This window comes from Sabethes cyaneus, chromosome 3 (assembly GCF_943734655.1).
Source record: "Sabethes cyaneus chromosome 3, idSabCyanKW18_F2, whole genome shotgun sequence".
In the NCBI taxonomy this organism is placed as follows: Eukaryota; Metazoa; Arthropoda; class Insecta; order Diptera; family Culicidae; genus Sabethes; species Sabethes cyaneus.
This window is the reverse complement of record NC_071355.1, coordinates 80,425,278-80,440,484: the sequence shown is the minus strand read 5'-3', so window position 1 is coordinate 80,440,484 and position 15,207 is coordinate 80,425,278.

The following is a 15,207-nucleotide window of genomic DNA, read 5'->3' as shown; positions in this document are numbered from 1 at the left end:
TTACCGAATCCAAACCTTAATTGGAAAACTTAGAGAGAGATTACTAGGAAGATAGGGTTACAAATCAATGCATCGAAAACCAAATATATGGTAAAAAAGGCTCCAGAGAAAGCAATATTTGCCCCCCACGGACAGTGAATATCGACGGCGATGAACTGCAAGTGGTTGATGACTTCGTATATTTAGGATCTCTGGTCACCGTCGATAATAATACGAGTACGGAGATTCAAGCTGGAAATCGAGCCTAATTTTCCCTCCGTAAGACGCTTCGATCATGGAGCATTCGCTGACGCACAAAGCTGACGATATACAAAACGCTAATCGGACCGGAAGTCCTATACGGACTTGAAACAGTAACGTTGCTTACGGAAGACATGCATGAACTTGCCGTATTTGAACAAAGATTTTGCGGACTATATTTGGCGGAGTACAAACGGATAGCGGAGAGTGGCGCAGGCGTATAAACCACGAGTTGTAGGCACCACTTGGAGAGATTCCCATCAAACACCTGGCGAAAGTTGGGAGACTACGGTACGTCGCAAGGATGTCGGACGACTATGCAGTGAAATTTGTTCTCTTCAAGAACCCCGCTGGCACCAGGAATAGAGGGTATCAATGTGCTAGATGGTTCGACCAGGTTGAAGCCGACTTACGTGTGTCGAGACGCGCAAGGAATTGACGCGAGTAGCCCAGGACCGAGTACAAAGAGCCAAAAGAAAAGCCATGGGTATAAACGTCCTGTTGAGAACTTAACCCTTCTTTATCACCAGACTTCGCAGCCGGCTATTAGAGTACAGGACAGTTAAGGGGCTAGTGCAACGATCCTACTGACTTTATATCTAGCAGGACCGCCTAGCGGAGATACGAACTTACGACGACTGACTTGTTAAGACCAGCATCAACCAACCTAACGGAGAGGACCTAGTACATTAGAGAGGAATTCTTGATACGGCAAGGGCCACCCCAGCTCTCGGCTGGTCAAGTAAGTAAATTATATCACGAAATTCTTACCACCTAGAATTAATCTTCCTTCTACAAAACTATACGCTAACGCGAAATCTGCAAGGTACGTTTGGCATTTTACTGGATTTGCTCACTAGATGACGTTTATCTGGAAAAGAATTATCTGTTTTGGTCTCAAATGTTTGGCTCCTACTCGTGTAAATCGTTCTTGTTCTCGTTAAAGTTGATTAGATAGCCAAGATATGAAGTGAACATGGTCCAGTGGTAGATAAAACCTTGGTGAACGGTTCAGAATTCTTCTATCGGGTGGTCTACGTGTACTATTTTATAAATATTGGTTGTGTTGGTTCTGAAGTTGTGGCAAAGGCGGAGATCTTCCAAAATTCGCTATCAGGCGAGTATTTGCAAGCTGAACTAAGAATCCTACCTGATCAACTTTGCTGTTTCAGTATGTCAGCTAATGACCACAAAAATTCTTATCAATCAACTGCCGCAAACAGAGTCGCCGCCAACAGAAACCTTTTTACTGTATACTACCACAATGTGCGAGGTTTACGGGCCAAAACGAGTGGCTACTGCCTTCCAGCTATGATTATGACATCTTGGTGTTCACTAAAACCTGGTTTCGACGCCCTATCCACGATTCAGAGCTATCATCCGAATACTGTTTGTTACGATGCGACCGAAGCAAACTTACCGGTGATCTTCCGGGGATTGGAGGAGTTCTTGTTGCAGTCAAATACATGTCATTCTCGCTACCAGATTCCAATAAGCATGAGGAGGTCGGTGTTCTAGTCAAACTTTACACTTGTTCAGTATATATCTGTTGATATACATACGTACAGGATTTAGCATTGTCTTTTACAGCGGCAATCCATAGTATCTGTAACAAGTTAGAACTCACTGGAGCACTATTTGGTGATGCTGATGTGATGTGATACTGCTGCAGGTTAATCGGTTTATAAACTTATGTGAACGGTGTCTTGATTTAACCTTCGTCAATGTTCCAGATGATCTTGAATCTGTAGAATCATTATTACCTATCGATTCGAATCGAATCAGATGCGATTGTTGCAGCATTTGGAATTTCCAGAGCACTTTAGCGGATGGCTTCAGTCATATCTCACTAACCACGAAGGTTAGTATGAGTCAACGCAATTTGCTCCAGTGAATTTGTCATTATGTCTGAAGTGTCACAGGGAAACATACCTGGTCCACTCATCTTTATCTTGTTTGTGAATAACATGTACACCCGATTGAGATTTCCGAAACAAATGTTTGCTGATGATCTTAAGTTCTACAGGATAATTTAATCGACCTTGGACTGTATATAGGTCTACAAAATGATGTCGAAGAACTTTTGCGTTGGTGTCAAGAAAACGGTATGAGAATAAAAACGTAAAAATGTAACGTGATCTGCTTCTTACGTCGTCTCGATGCGTAACACATTGATCGCAAATCGCTGTAACACTTATTTATACTAGCAGCTAACCAACTAACTAACTAACTCTGATTAACATTAAATATTGGCAAATACTTGTTTAAAGCAACGCAACAGTTTGGGTACATCAGCAATGATTTTTCAATTGTGTAGGTTTTAGCACGGAAAACAAATAGTTTCAAAATCAATTAAAGGCTTGAGATAAGCCATTCCCTTGAAATAGCCATAATGTACCCAAAAGCAAACAAAATTGACACACTCAATGGAGTAGTTCAAGCACACATAATTAAGATTAGTTGTTCACAACTTTTGCTGACTACACTCAGAGATCATTGAGTCCTGTTTTGCTGTACTATTGTATTACAATTTATATTCCATTGTGTCTGCCCCCAGTAAAGTTTTTCATGCAAATGAAACGATGGCAAATTTCAATTAAGACAACTGTTAGTTTTCGGTTATTCTGGCTGACATTCATAATAAAATAACTGAAATAAATTTTACAAGTCAACTTTGCCGGCATACCGTCATCAACGATGAATCCCTCCGGACCGTTTACCCCCCGCACAGTTGCATATATAATTAAAGTTGCGCCAAGAATTCAAACACCACATTTGTTTATTCACATCCCACAGCTCTAATTGAGTTTTTAGTTAAAAAAAAAATAAAATGACAAAGAACCAACCCCTAGGTAATTTATGGCTTTGATTAAATGACCAACTCATTCCGGCTAACCGGCAGCACCCCGAGGAACGGGCGGTCGGATGCAGTCAACCGAGCAGTCGGTGATACAGCACATACAGGAGAGTATCCATCTATCCCACTTCTAGAGTGGATAAACCCCTGTCCCGGATGCACCACCATCACCACACCGCTCCGGCCCGGTAAATGGAATGCCGAATATTCGTGACAATAAATTCTTCATTTGTCTCACACATAACCTCATACTTTCATAGCCTCTACCTTGATAGCATTTCCGGTCTGCAAGGGGAGAACGGAAAACGGTGGACTTGCGGACAATTCCCTGTTAACTTAGTTCTTCCACATGGTTGAAAACATAAAGGAACAACAAATGGCTACAAATTCAATCCCATAGGGCACATCCAGTCACTCTCGCTTTTGAATAGGGGGTAAATGGTTCGAAAAAAGCAAAAAGTGGATACAGAAATCAGTTCTGATCACCTAGTAGGGAGCCAACATTTTCTGCTGCTAGTTGTGTACTCTTATATGGTAAGAATGTTACAATAATAACAGAATATAATAAGTAATAGGTCTAAAGGAAAATGACAAGTTCCAAATGTAGAAGATCGTACACAAATCCAAATGCTTTTCCTATCAGCAAAAGGTAAAGTAAGAAGGATAATTGATAAAGGACACGTCATATTTTCCGGTTCGTTTCGCGCCGTTATCTCCCTCGCGATCCGGTTAGTCTATAAAAAGTCTAGTCGAACTAGAGGTAGTCTGGCTGGCCTGGGATTCCGGCTTAGCACAGTTCCGAAGGAATACATATTTCAATGTCACAATATCATACAGTGACTATGACAAATACAACATTTATTGCATGCCAAAAAGACATTTCCATTATCGGTTCACTGTAGACTAATACACCGCACTTTCGCGGAAGTTTCAACTGTGTGTGAAGTCGAAAATATACATCCAAACAAGGTATGACAGGTTGCGTGCTTGATTTTCGTTACATTCTGAACCGTCCTTTTGTGAGAATGAAAGGGATTTTGTGATGATTAATGTTTTATTCTACGTTATTATTTGGCTTATCGGTTCAAACAAAGTATAAAACCCGCTGCGTGCAATTTGAAAATAATCAACTTGAGTTGCCAAGTCATCTAGATGCGTCTATGTATGGGAATTGTTCATTCTAAACACTCATCATCTAATTAAGTACGTGTCTCGGAGGGCTCCGTAGCCGCTAGGCTACTAAGTTTGCTTTGACAAGCGAGTGGTCGTGGGTTCAAATCTTAGTAGAATCAGACCATTCGATATCAAGCGACTTATGGGTTTATTCTCAGTCCCCTTATTGCTGAGTTCTATATTATGACCACGGGAATTCCTATACCAACCTGTACAAAAAAAACGTACATTAAAAAAACGGGCCCAAGCTGACAGCTGTAGCGTTTACCCTCTTATTATCTATTTTCCACTTTTTCTGTTCTCGTTTCTCAATTTTTCTGCTCCCGTATTTTCGCCTATTCTTTTCTTTCTTTTCTCTTCCGGTTTTATCTCTTTATTCTTCAATTTTCTCCTAAATTTATCTTCATATGTATTTTTATCATTAGAAAAAATTCAATTTTTGACATTAGATCAAATTCATATGAAAATAAATTTGACGGAAAAGGAGAAAGAAATTTTGAGGAGTTCATGGGTGTTTTAATATACAAATTTTCCTCACAGTAAAGTAGAAAACAACTCCCCCCATTGCTCAGCCTGATAAAATAAAGCGGATAGCATTTAAATATTCGCCACCATTACGAATCATTTCGCCGAATACCATTTTGCGGAACACCAATTCTCGGTTGGCCATAACGCGGAATATAGAGTTTCGCAGAATACCATTGCGCGAAAAACCTTATGCGGGATGTACCATTTCACGGAAAATCTTTTCGTAGAAAGTATTTCGCAGGGGCGACCCAACTGAAAGAAAGTAATAGAGGTCAGTAGATCTAGGAAAATAAATAAACCTAGCTAGAGGTGATCTCTACAGGGGCCTGCCCCCCACAGAGGCCGGCGCTTCCGACGGCAGGTCGCCGACAACACTCGTGGCCTATGGCCGTCTCGCGTTGAATTATCTAATGTTACTATTGATAGTTTTTGGTGGTCTTGTTATTGATTAATGTTTTATGAGTCTAAAATTTCTCGCGTTTGATTAGTTTTTAAGTTACGCAAAACTATCTGTTTGATTTGTATGAGAGTCCTTGTCCCCCTACCACAGGGATGAGGGGTCTCAAACCATCATTAAAAAAATTCCTGCCTCCAAAACCCCCCACATACCAAATTTTGTTCCATTTGCTTGATTGGCTCTGAAGTTATGAGGAAATTTGTATTTCATTTGTATGGGAGCCCCCCCTCCTAAAAAGGTAAGGGGTCCTAATACATCATAGAAAAAATTCGTGCCTCCAAAAACACCCACATGCCAAATATGGTTCCATTTGATTAATTAGTTCTCGAGTTATGAGGAAATTTGTATTTCATTTGTATAGGAGCCCCCCCTCCTAAAGTGGGTAGAGGTTTCAATTTACCATAGAAAAAAATCTTGTCTCCAAAAACACCCACATGTAAAATTTTGTTCCATTTGCTTGATTGGTTCTCGAGTTATGAAGAAATTTGAATTTCATGTGTATGGAAGCCCCCCTATTAAAAGGGAGGGGGATCATAATTCCCCTTCTAAAGAGGGGAGGAGTCTCAATTTACCATAGAAAAAATTCATGCCTCCAAAAACACCCACATGCCAAATTGGGTTCCATTTGCTTGATTAGTTCTGGAGTTTTGAGCAAATTTATATTTCATTTGTATGGGAGCCCCCCCTCCTAAAGTGAGGAGGAATCTTAATTCACCATAGAAAAAATTCTTGTCTCTAAAAACATCCACATGTAAAATTTTGTTCCATTTGCTTGATTAGTTCTCGCGTTATGCAGAAATTTGTGTTTCATTTGTATGGGAGCCCCCCCCCCTCTCTTAGTGGGGGGAGGGGTCTCTAACCATCATAAGAACCTTCTCTGGCCCCAAAAACCTCTATTTGCAAATTTTCACGCCGATCGATTCAGTAGTTTTCGATTCTATAAGGAACATTCGGGCAGACAGACAGAAATCTATTTTTATATGTATAGATTTGTATGGGAGCCCTCCCTCTTAGTGAGGGGAGGGATCTCTAACCATCATAATAACCTCCTATGGCACCAAAAACCCAAAAACCTCTACATGCAAATTTTCACGCCGATCGATTCAGTAGTTTTCGATTCTATAAGGAACATAGAGCAGACCGAAATCCATAGGCATAGGCATAGATTTGTATGGGAGCCCCCCCTCTTAGTGGGGGGAGGGGTCTTTTGCCATCCAGAGAAGCTTTCCTAGCCCCAAAAACCTCTAGGGGAATTGTGTATAATGTGTCCCCCTAAGAATAAATGGATATATCTCTGTTATGCTTCCCCAAATTAACGTGACAACTACGAGTATATGTTGGTATTTGAGCTGAAAACCAATTGCAATTGTTTATTTGATCTAGTATTGTGGAATAAATATACTAGGAATTATTTAATAAGAGCACCTAAATGTTGTGTTTATCGTCTGCGCGGAGTAAAATGCCCCACCTGCGGTATAATATGCCCAATGCGGTAATTTGAGTATTTCTACCAGTGACTGACCAACTCTATTTTGTAGAAAGTAAAACTATTTCCTTTGTTCTGCAAAATATCGTATTTTTAGTTAAAATAAACCTAGTTTCGGCCTTCTGGTGCACTTTTTCTTTTCTGCATGGGGCACATTATACTGCAGCTGTGGCATTTTACACCGGGTAGTTGAATTACCTGGAATTTGGACGTAGCTAATAAATTATTCCCACCACGGTTACTCTACAATACTAAATGAATTAAATAATGGCAATTGACTTCAACTTAGATCTGTTTACCTATGTTTATAGCCACATTTGCAAGGGGGGTATAATGGCCTGCTTTTACTTATTTGAAAAAATATTAAATGCTAAAGCAAATAACGCGTTTCAAACCGTTATTTTTAGCAGGGATCTCTTTTTGAAGTTCCTTTCACGCAATGAAATCGCAACAACTGGTTTTTTACAGATTTTGACAAGAAAATAACTTATGGAAATGACGCCAAAAGTTACATCGGAAGCTGCTCAAAAACGAATTTATTTTTGTCTTGTTTTTACAGCAGGTGACAACTGCCATACTTGCATAGTAGGCTAGTTCCATCAAATACTATGGTTTCTGGGTGCTTTTGCATTTTAATTTCGCTTGTTCAGGGAAAAACGAAGGGGGGGCACATTGGCCAGGGGGGCACGTTATACACAATTCCGCTACATGCAAATTTTCACGCCGATCGGTTCAGTAGTTTTCGCTTCTATAAGGAACATAGGGACAGACAGACAGACAGAAATCCTTTTTTATAGGTATAGATTCTTAAGAGAAAATCCCAGCATGGGCACAACAGTGACGGTCTTACGATCAGCGCCATAGCGTGCGGTTGGCCAGACTGTCCTCCCCCAATGGCACTAGCTCTTGGGGGCACCCGAAAGGGGCCTGGATTTCAGTAAAGCATTAGCAATAACACACGCAGTAGATTAGTATGCAGCAGCCATGGTGAAAATAATTAAACTACTACGCTCGATACTTTGTTCGTACTGCCAGCTCCACCCCGTAGCGAAGAAGTTGGATATGGTGAGCTCTTTGCATCCACTGTATAGAGCCAATCTGGCATTTACAACATCCTCTACCGCATGAAAGGTGAAAGCCTGGCTCCGGCCGCCTAACAGGGCTACGAAATCGTAACATGCAGCAGAAGCTGAAGTTTAAGACTGAGAGCAACGTAGTCTCATCGTTCCGCGGCCGGGGCCGGGAGGTCGGAGCCATCGGCTAAATGCTGTAGAAGTATTTGGCCAAAATTGACTTGTTTATGCGGAAGCGTCCGTCGAGGCTGGCTGTCTCTGAGTAGCAGGAAATCGCCCAGAAAATGGTCGATCCTGGCCTTGGTCAATCATGCCAAGAGATGAGGAGATGAATCGGCTAAAGATAAACGTTGTACCGACGATCAACATCCCCCAACTGCAACCAAAATAAAATTCTTGGGCGAAGCTCAAACGGAGCATTTACTCCAATAATTTTGTGACTAAAACGGAGAAGAAGCCGATCACCAAAGCCACGAAAGGGTTGAATAATACGCCAACATTTATCTCTTGATCGGCCATAGCGATGGTTCTGGTGAATCACGTATTTCGTCTATATTAATTGTAAAATTCTTCAGGGTGGAAAGTTCCAGGCTGTTTCTAAATGGAATTTCTAAGTTTCTCGCTGGTTCGGAATTCTACTCAAACGCTCAAAAGATTATTAATCAGGAAAAAACTTGATAGTTTTTTGTAAAGTAAATTATGGAATACCGAGTGAAGTTCTGTAAATAAAAATACGTTAAGAGAACTTAATGTAGAAACAAGAACTGAGAATTTTGATTTTGAAAATCTGTTTGTTAACTGTTTATGAAACTTCTAGTCTTCTTTGATTTGTAGAAATAAACATAGCAGTTTTCGTTCTCTATAAAGTTCTATCTTTTAAGCCGCTGGATTCATTTTAAAATTATTACCTTCAAAACCGGAAACGCAGGCGTAACAGTACTGTAGTCATTGTTTTTAGTCATACTATTAATATTTCTTTTGAATAAAAGTAATTTCAAATTCCAAATGGGAATGAATCTGCGCGCACGGTGAGAATTCTAAATTTTATCCAAAGGTAGAATGTGGGTTAAAAGTTATGGTGCGAAAACACGTATTTGATTGATACTTTGTTGCGGTAACATTGTGTAGCTGGCGGATTGTTCATCCGACGACATACTTTCGTATTCACTGAGGCGAGCCGGTTGCCAATGGATGTTGGCTTTTATAGTTCTGGAAGCGCTCGACAACGAAAGCAATTCCGCACCAAATATTTGCATTACAGCACTGATCCTTCCTTGCAGCCCCAGCCAAGTCCCTTCTGGTGCCCAGGAGTAGCGCATCCGAGCCAACAACAACAACAACAATAGCAACAACAGACAGGTTGGAACAAATTGTTTCGGTGTGGGAATAGGTGCATACATATATCACCGAATTCCACAATTTTTGAAACAACTCAAGCGCAAGTGAGTGACTGTCACGTAGCATCGTACCGACGGCAACCGCACGGTAGAAATGTTTTGTGTACACGTAGGAAGTGCTCCGGGTGACATGGAACTTTGTGAGACTCTTACCTACTGACGCTCTCGTTGTTCCCTTCGTGGTCCGTGGCGTTACGGGAGGGCACACGAGTGACGCACACGAGATAGTACGGAAGCTTGCGAAGTAAATTACAAGGGACATATGTCAAACGGGAGTGTGGAATTTATCAGTTAGAAAACACATTGCTCTAGAAGCGATGCGTAAGGTTAGCCACACTAAGACGCACGGGCACGACTTTGGTCCTGGTGAAGGCACTCGCTCGTGAGGAGAGGGTGAGTATTATTTTTTTCACCCTCGGGGGCGGTGGAAGATGAATGCGTGAGGGTGAAAATTTAATTTTCCGATTGAATACATTTCTCGGTACTATGTTTTATTGCTTTTCAAATAGGTTCAGCCGTGTGGATACGCTCGACAAGTGTAAGAATGGGTAATTTTAGTTCGCTATAATTGGTTTTGATAACAAGCCGAGTTCACCTTACATCGCCGCCGTTTCGCCGCTATGGTGCTTGCTGAAAGATTTTGTTCTACGACTGGTTACCATGTAGTGTATTTTCATTGTTGATGTTATAAGTTGCGGCAAATGAATTATGTATAACCACAGAGACACCTGTCATCATTATTAATTTGAAGTTATATTATTCAATATTTCAAACTCTTTCAGAATTAAGGCGTATAACCTTGACTGCAAATTAAAGAATAACTGTTAATCCAAAATTAAACAAGTGTTGTTAGCACGACGGAACACTCTAACCAGTGACAGAAGAAATTTCAGTTCTAGCATACCTACCTACCTTCTTTTGTCTATTCTATTTTCGTGCAGCTGGTGGTCACCCTCGTGCCACACAATAATGGTGGTTCTAATTTGCTGCAAAACAACTGTCACATATGGCTGCCGCTGTCACGCAGCTGATTGCTGTCTGTCTATAAAGGTAATAAATGAAGATAGATCATAAAATTTTATAAATAAACATTGAAAAGGGAAACGGACCACCATCGTGGCAGAGACCACCTATAAAACAAAGAAAAATAATAATAAAATGAGTAACTGGAACCTTGAACTGTTTTGGAACTGCGTTGGATGATATCGGGAAACTTTTCGTCAGAAAGCCTAACTTCGGACGCAGTTTTTGGGCCCAAAACAGGGACTCTGTTTTTAGAAATGTATTCACCGCATGCTTCTTGATAATCTGAACAGAGCGAATATTATTTTTATGAACTGAATTTTTGTTACAAATAACACAACTGCTTTTGTAATTCACAACTTCAATGACGACTCATTTCACTTTAATGTTAGGTCATTGCAAATCATTTTAAAAGCTTTTGCACACCACCCCCCTCCCCACCCCCCTTGGAAATTTGCTTGAAAAATCGGGGGCCAAAGAAATAATTTGTAGGATATGAGTTAATTTTTTTTATAAAACCAATTGTCTGTGGGCTCTACAGCCTAAAAATCTTGAAAAATGAGTGTACGAGTTGAGTTAACGCTTCTAGCATGAAATAGAAATGGAAATTCAAACAGCGGAATTTCCGAAAATCGGCCAAAAAAATATTCTTTCGTTTTTGTCTTATTTTCGTAGATTTTTGCATGGAAATTAACAATGTATATATTAAAAGCAAGAATAGATTTGGTGTTCACGTTTAAACTAAAAATAAAAATGCCTAAAAACCATATTTTTTTTGTTCGATTAAAAATTCTCTTTGTTTCTTTTTTCGCCCCCCCTCTTTTCAGTGGCTCACCACCGGAGGGACAAAAACTTTTTTAAATATTTTTAATCGCCTTATATTGAAAAAAATATCCAATGGTGACGAATGAAGAAGTTGGGACGATCTATCGTTTTCTGATTCGTAATTATCTTTTTACTCAAGTGTTTGATAATACGTGGTAACTGTGTATATTCACATTACTGCGGCGCTTATGAAAAATCCACCTACAGCAGTGGTAATAACGCGCTCAGGAGATAACCGCTGTATACAGTACTATTCCGGTTTCGTCAGTTCCCGATTTTACCAGCTCTTTATCCCGATTTTGTCAGCCTATAAATTTTGTTTAACTGTTGTGTATTTCAACATTATAAAACATTTCAATCTGCATGAAACTATGCTGGTTCCCGGGAGAGAGTTTTTGAATAAAATGATTCTATTTTTGCGAGTATTTCAGGGCAAAATTAGGGTATTATTATATTAAAAGTCCTGCAGTTCCTAAACAAGCAAAGATATAGGTACCGCCATCCGGGACTTAGAATGGAACACAGATAATATTAGCAAACTATATAGCCTAAACAGGGTTTCAAAGTTCGCGATCAAATATACTCGGAAATAACGCTTGTAAAAATGTCCCGCATAAACCAACCCAAACAAGAAATCGCATCAACTGACTATTTTGAAGGTATATAAACTAATCATTAACAATGTATTGAAAGGTTGTTATGTGTTGGATAAGTTTTGATTACGAAAATAATATTTTTCGAAACTTTGTACTTTTCGAGCTTAACGGGGGTGAGATTGTGCCAAGCCATAATGATTGATCCAATTTGTGGATTTCACATACACAACAAAAATACGTCAGTATACACCAGCATACTCACATTCTTTACTATTGAGCACAATATTTTGACAGATTAGATTGCATCATCCATGTTGGAGCAAACAGCATCATAGGTCTGCAAAATAGTTTAAACTAGTTTTTACTTTTTCTCTGAAAATTTCAGATACTTTGAATAAACACTCTAATATAATATTTTTTGAAACGATGGTTCTACAATTGATGAAGGGACGGTAGGGGAAAGAAATGAAAATTTTTTGGTGAAGGAGGGGGAAGAGCGGAAAGGAAGGGGGGGGGGGGGGTATTGGTAGCTATGCTTGTCCAGCGCCTCTATGGTTCAAAGGTACAAGTACCAGCGAACCACATGCCCTGGAGGGTGTTGTGGGTTCGAATCCGGTTATAATCTCAGATTACAGCTTGGTTCGACTCATGCACCTTCCAGCATTGGACAAAAGGTAGGAGTCAAAATGACTACTTGTCAAGCATAGCTACCAATAGTTACTTTTGTTAATTGATCAAATATGTATGCCACCTTAGGATACACCCCTTCATATATCTCTCTCTTGTTAACCCTCGAAACGCTACTGGCTATATAAAGGTTGTCCATTTACTACGAACTCATTTTTAATTATTTCAGACCTCTCCGGGTTATTTACGTTCATACTTGTAGTATGATGCGTTGTTTTTGGCCGACCCCCTGCCCTTAATAGTCCACTTAGTTCATGGACGGCCCCATATGAACTACTTTATACTAATATTTATGTGTATTGTTTATAAACATGCTAATGTTCACTGTTTAGGTTTTTAGCCTAACTTTATGTTTTTGGCACAATTTCACCCCCTAGAAGGGGTGAGATTGTGCCAAAGTTCATGCACTTCCAGTAAAATTAGGTTTCATTGTAACTAAACCATCTCTACGGTAGTTGTTAATTGAACACTTTAGTATATATTGACAGGTTTGAAATCAACTTAGTTCCTGAATTGTGTGTATACTGAGCTAAAGAACAAAAATACATGCTTTTTTGGCACAATCTCGCCCCGGATGGCGGTATACTATATTCAGCAATGTTGTGTATTTTTACTATTTGTACAACTTTTTAAACAGGAAAAAGTCATACATCAACTACAAAAACAGCTAAAATAGAAGACCTGATTATATTAATGTTCCGATTTTGTCAGCCCCATGTTGAATTTTGGGATGACAAAATCGGGAAATTTTTTTTTCGAAATTTTTTTCAAAATTCAAGACTTAAGACCTTGCAATATCGAAGACTTCTACTAAAAATTAAATTTTAACCCTCAATTGGTCAACCGAAAGCTCAATGAACCGGGCACATCACACTGATTCATAACCTTTTTTGGTGCGCATTAGCTTTGAGCGGAAACACATGGTTTCAGGTTGATTGAACCAATGTTGGTGATCCGCGAAAAAAACTGCGAGTGGCATTCTACTTTTTCTCGGTATATGAAATGACATCGTCTATCAATGTATTGCTATATGCATCGTACGATGCTGCTCCATGTGTGAGCACAATCGGCAATCCTGTGAGTTAGTTCTCTCTGTATTGTATCCTGAACGTTACTTTTGCGTCTTTGGTTTTCTTTTCGCAAGAAGATACAAGCATGTCGTAATCTGCATGTATTGAATCGGAAAATGAATGGGGAGTGAGTGAGTTTTGATCCGATTCGAACCAACCTTGGATTGAACCTTTGGATGACTTTCTTAAAACTAAAAGTTGGGACAAACCAACCAACGCACAATGGGCAAAAACGAAATGGGCGTAATCCCAAGAATTAGAAGCCGCTGGTTTCGAATGTTACAAGATACCTATTCTTATGTAAGAAAATGTAGAAAATCGATTGGTGATGGTTTCATCTTGCGCCGACTTCGGGAAGTAGTCCATTTTGCTCTATTTTACCCAAAAATCATGTTAAAAGCTAATTAAACAGTAAAAAAACTTATTTACCGCCCGTGAAACGAACTCAAATAGCTTCCAAATGTTGTCAAAACATCAGAAGAATCAAATTCCATCCATTCTATATTGTGCGAAATGCAAGAATAGTTCATTATGCCCAAATCACCCCCATATACATAGATAACCTAATTAAAGCGATTAAAACTAACTCAAAGGTAAAAATAGTCTTCAAAAAATATGTAGTTTATCATACTGAATAACTTTGGAGAACAGTTGGAAGCAATAAATTAATTGGATGCGGAGTTATTGAGCAGAATTGATTTTTATGTGTACTTTTTAAATAAATCATTATATCTCGAAACTAGCAAAAGATACCCAGCTAGCACCAACTCGTATATCAATGTACGAAAACTATCGTAAATGTCTCCTAACAAACTCGAAATCGTAACTAAAGCTGGATAAAGTGGGATCAAGTTGTGTTGCGGCAGAAAGCCGCATTGTAATCCATCGCAGTTAGCTTCTATTGTCCAGCCGAAGCTAGTCACAAAACGCTATTGTCCGTTCAACCGAACGTGATGCACAAAGGCTATTATTCTGAACATGTTTAAATCTATTTACCGCAAGTGTATAAAAGGCGAATAATAAATAGCAATTATTCAGTGCACTAGCAACCACCGCTGTTGGCGGATGGTTGCCGTAAGATAAATCTAGCGTGTTATTTTAGTGTGAAGACATCCAGTCCCGTTGGTAATCGGCCCCCCTAACGACGATCCGGAACATTGGTGCCGTGACCAGGATTTGTCCTGGCACTAACAACGTTTTACCAACGGGACTTCAGTTTTATCGTTCGTACTATCGGTTCGCGGCAACACGTGACATTTTCGACGCTGAATTAGTGATTTCAGCAACATCATTTTACTCGCGGGACATCAAGTTCGTCGACCGTGTTGCTGGCTAGCTGCTAGAGGTGGAACATTTGGTATGCGGTAGTGCGGTGTGCAATCGTTATCGGACCTTTACGCTTCAGCTATGCCGGTGTGGGTGACTTCGCAGCCGCTTAGCAATCAATTCCCCAAGCGGAGCTATGCCGGTGTGGGCGAATCACAGCCGCTTAGCAAGATACATTAAGCTCCTGAGTCCCCGGTTCTTGGATTCAGCGTAGTAGTAGGAGGGCTGTACAGCACGGAAGCTTGCAGCATCCGAGAATGTATTAATTCCTGGAAGTGGTCAGTTTGCGGTTCGAGAAATTCGTCTGGGAATGCAGCCCTAGGACTACGCATAGTCAGGCTTGGATTGCGCCGCTGTGACCAGCGAGCAATTACCGTCCGCGTCGTTCGCCAGAAGCAGAATTCAACTAACCCACTGACATCATCGTTCATCCGTTCCGTCTAAATGTGATCTGTTCCTCTGTACGCCA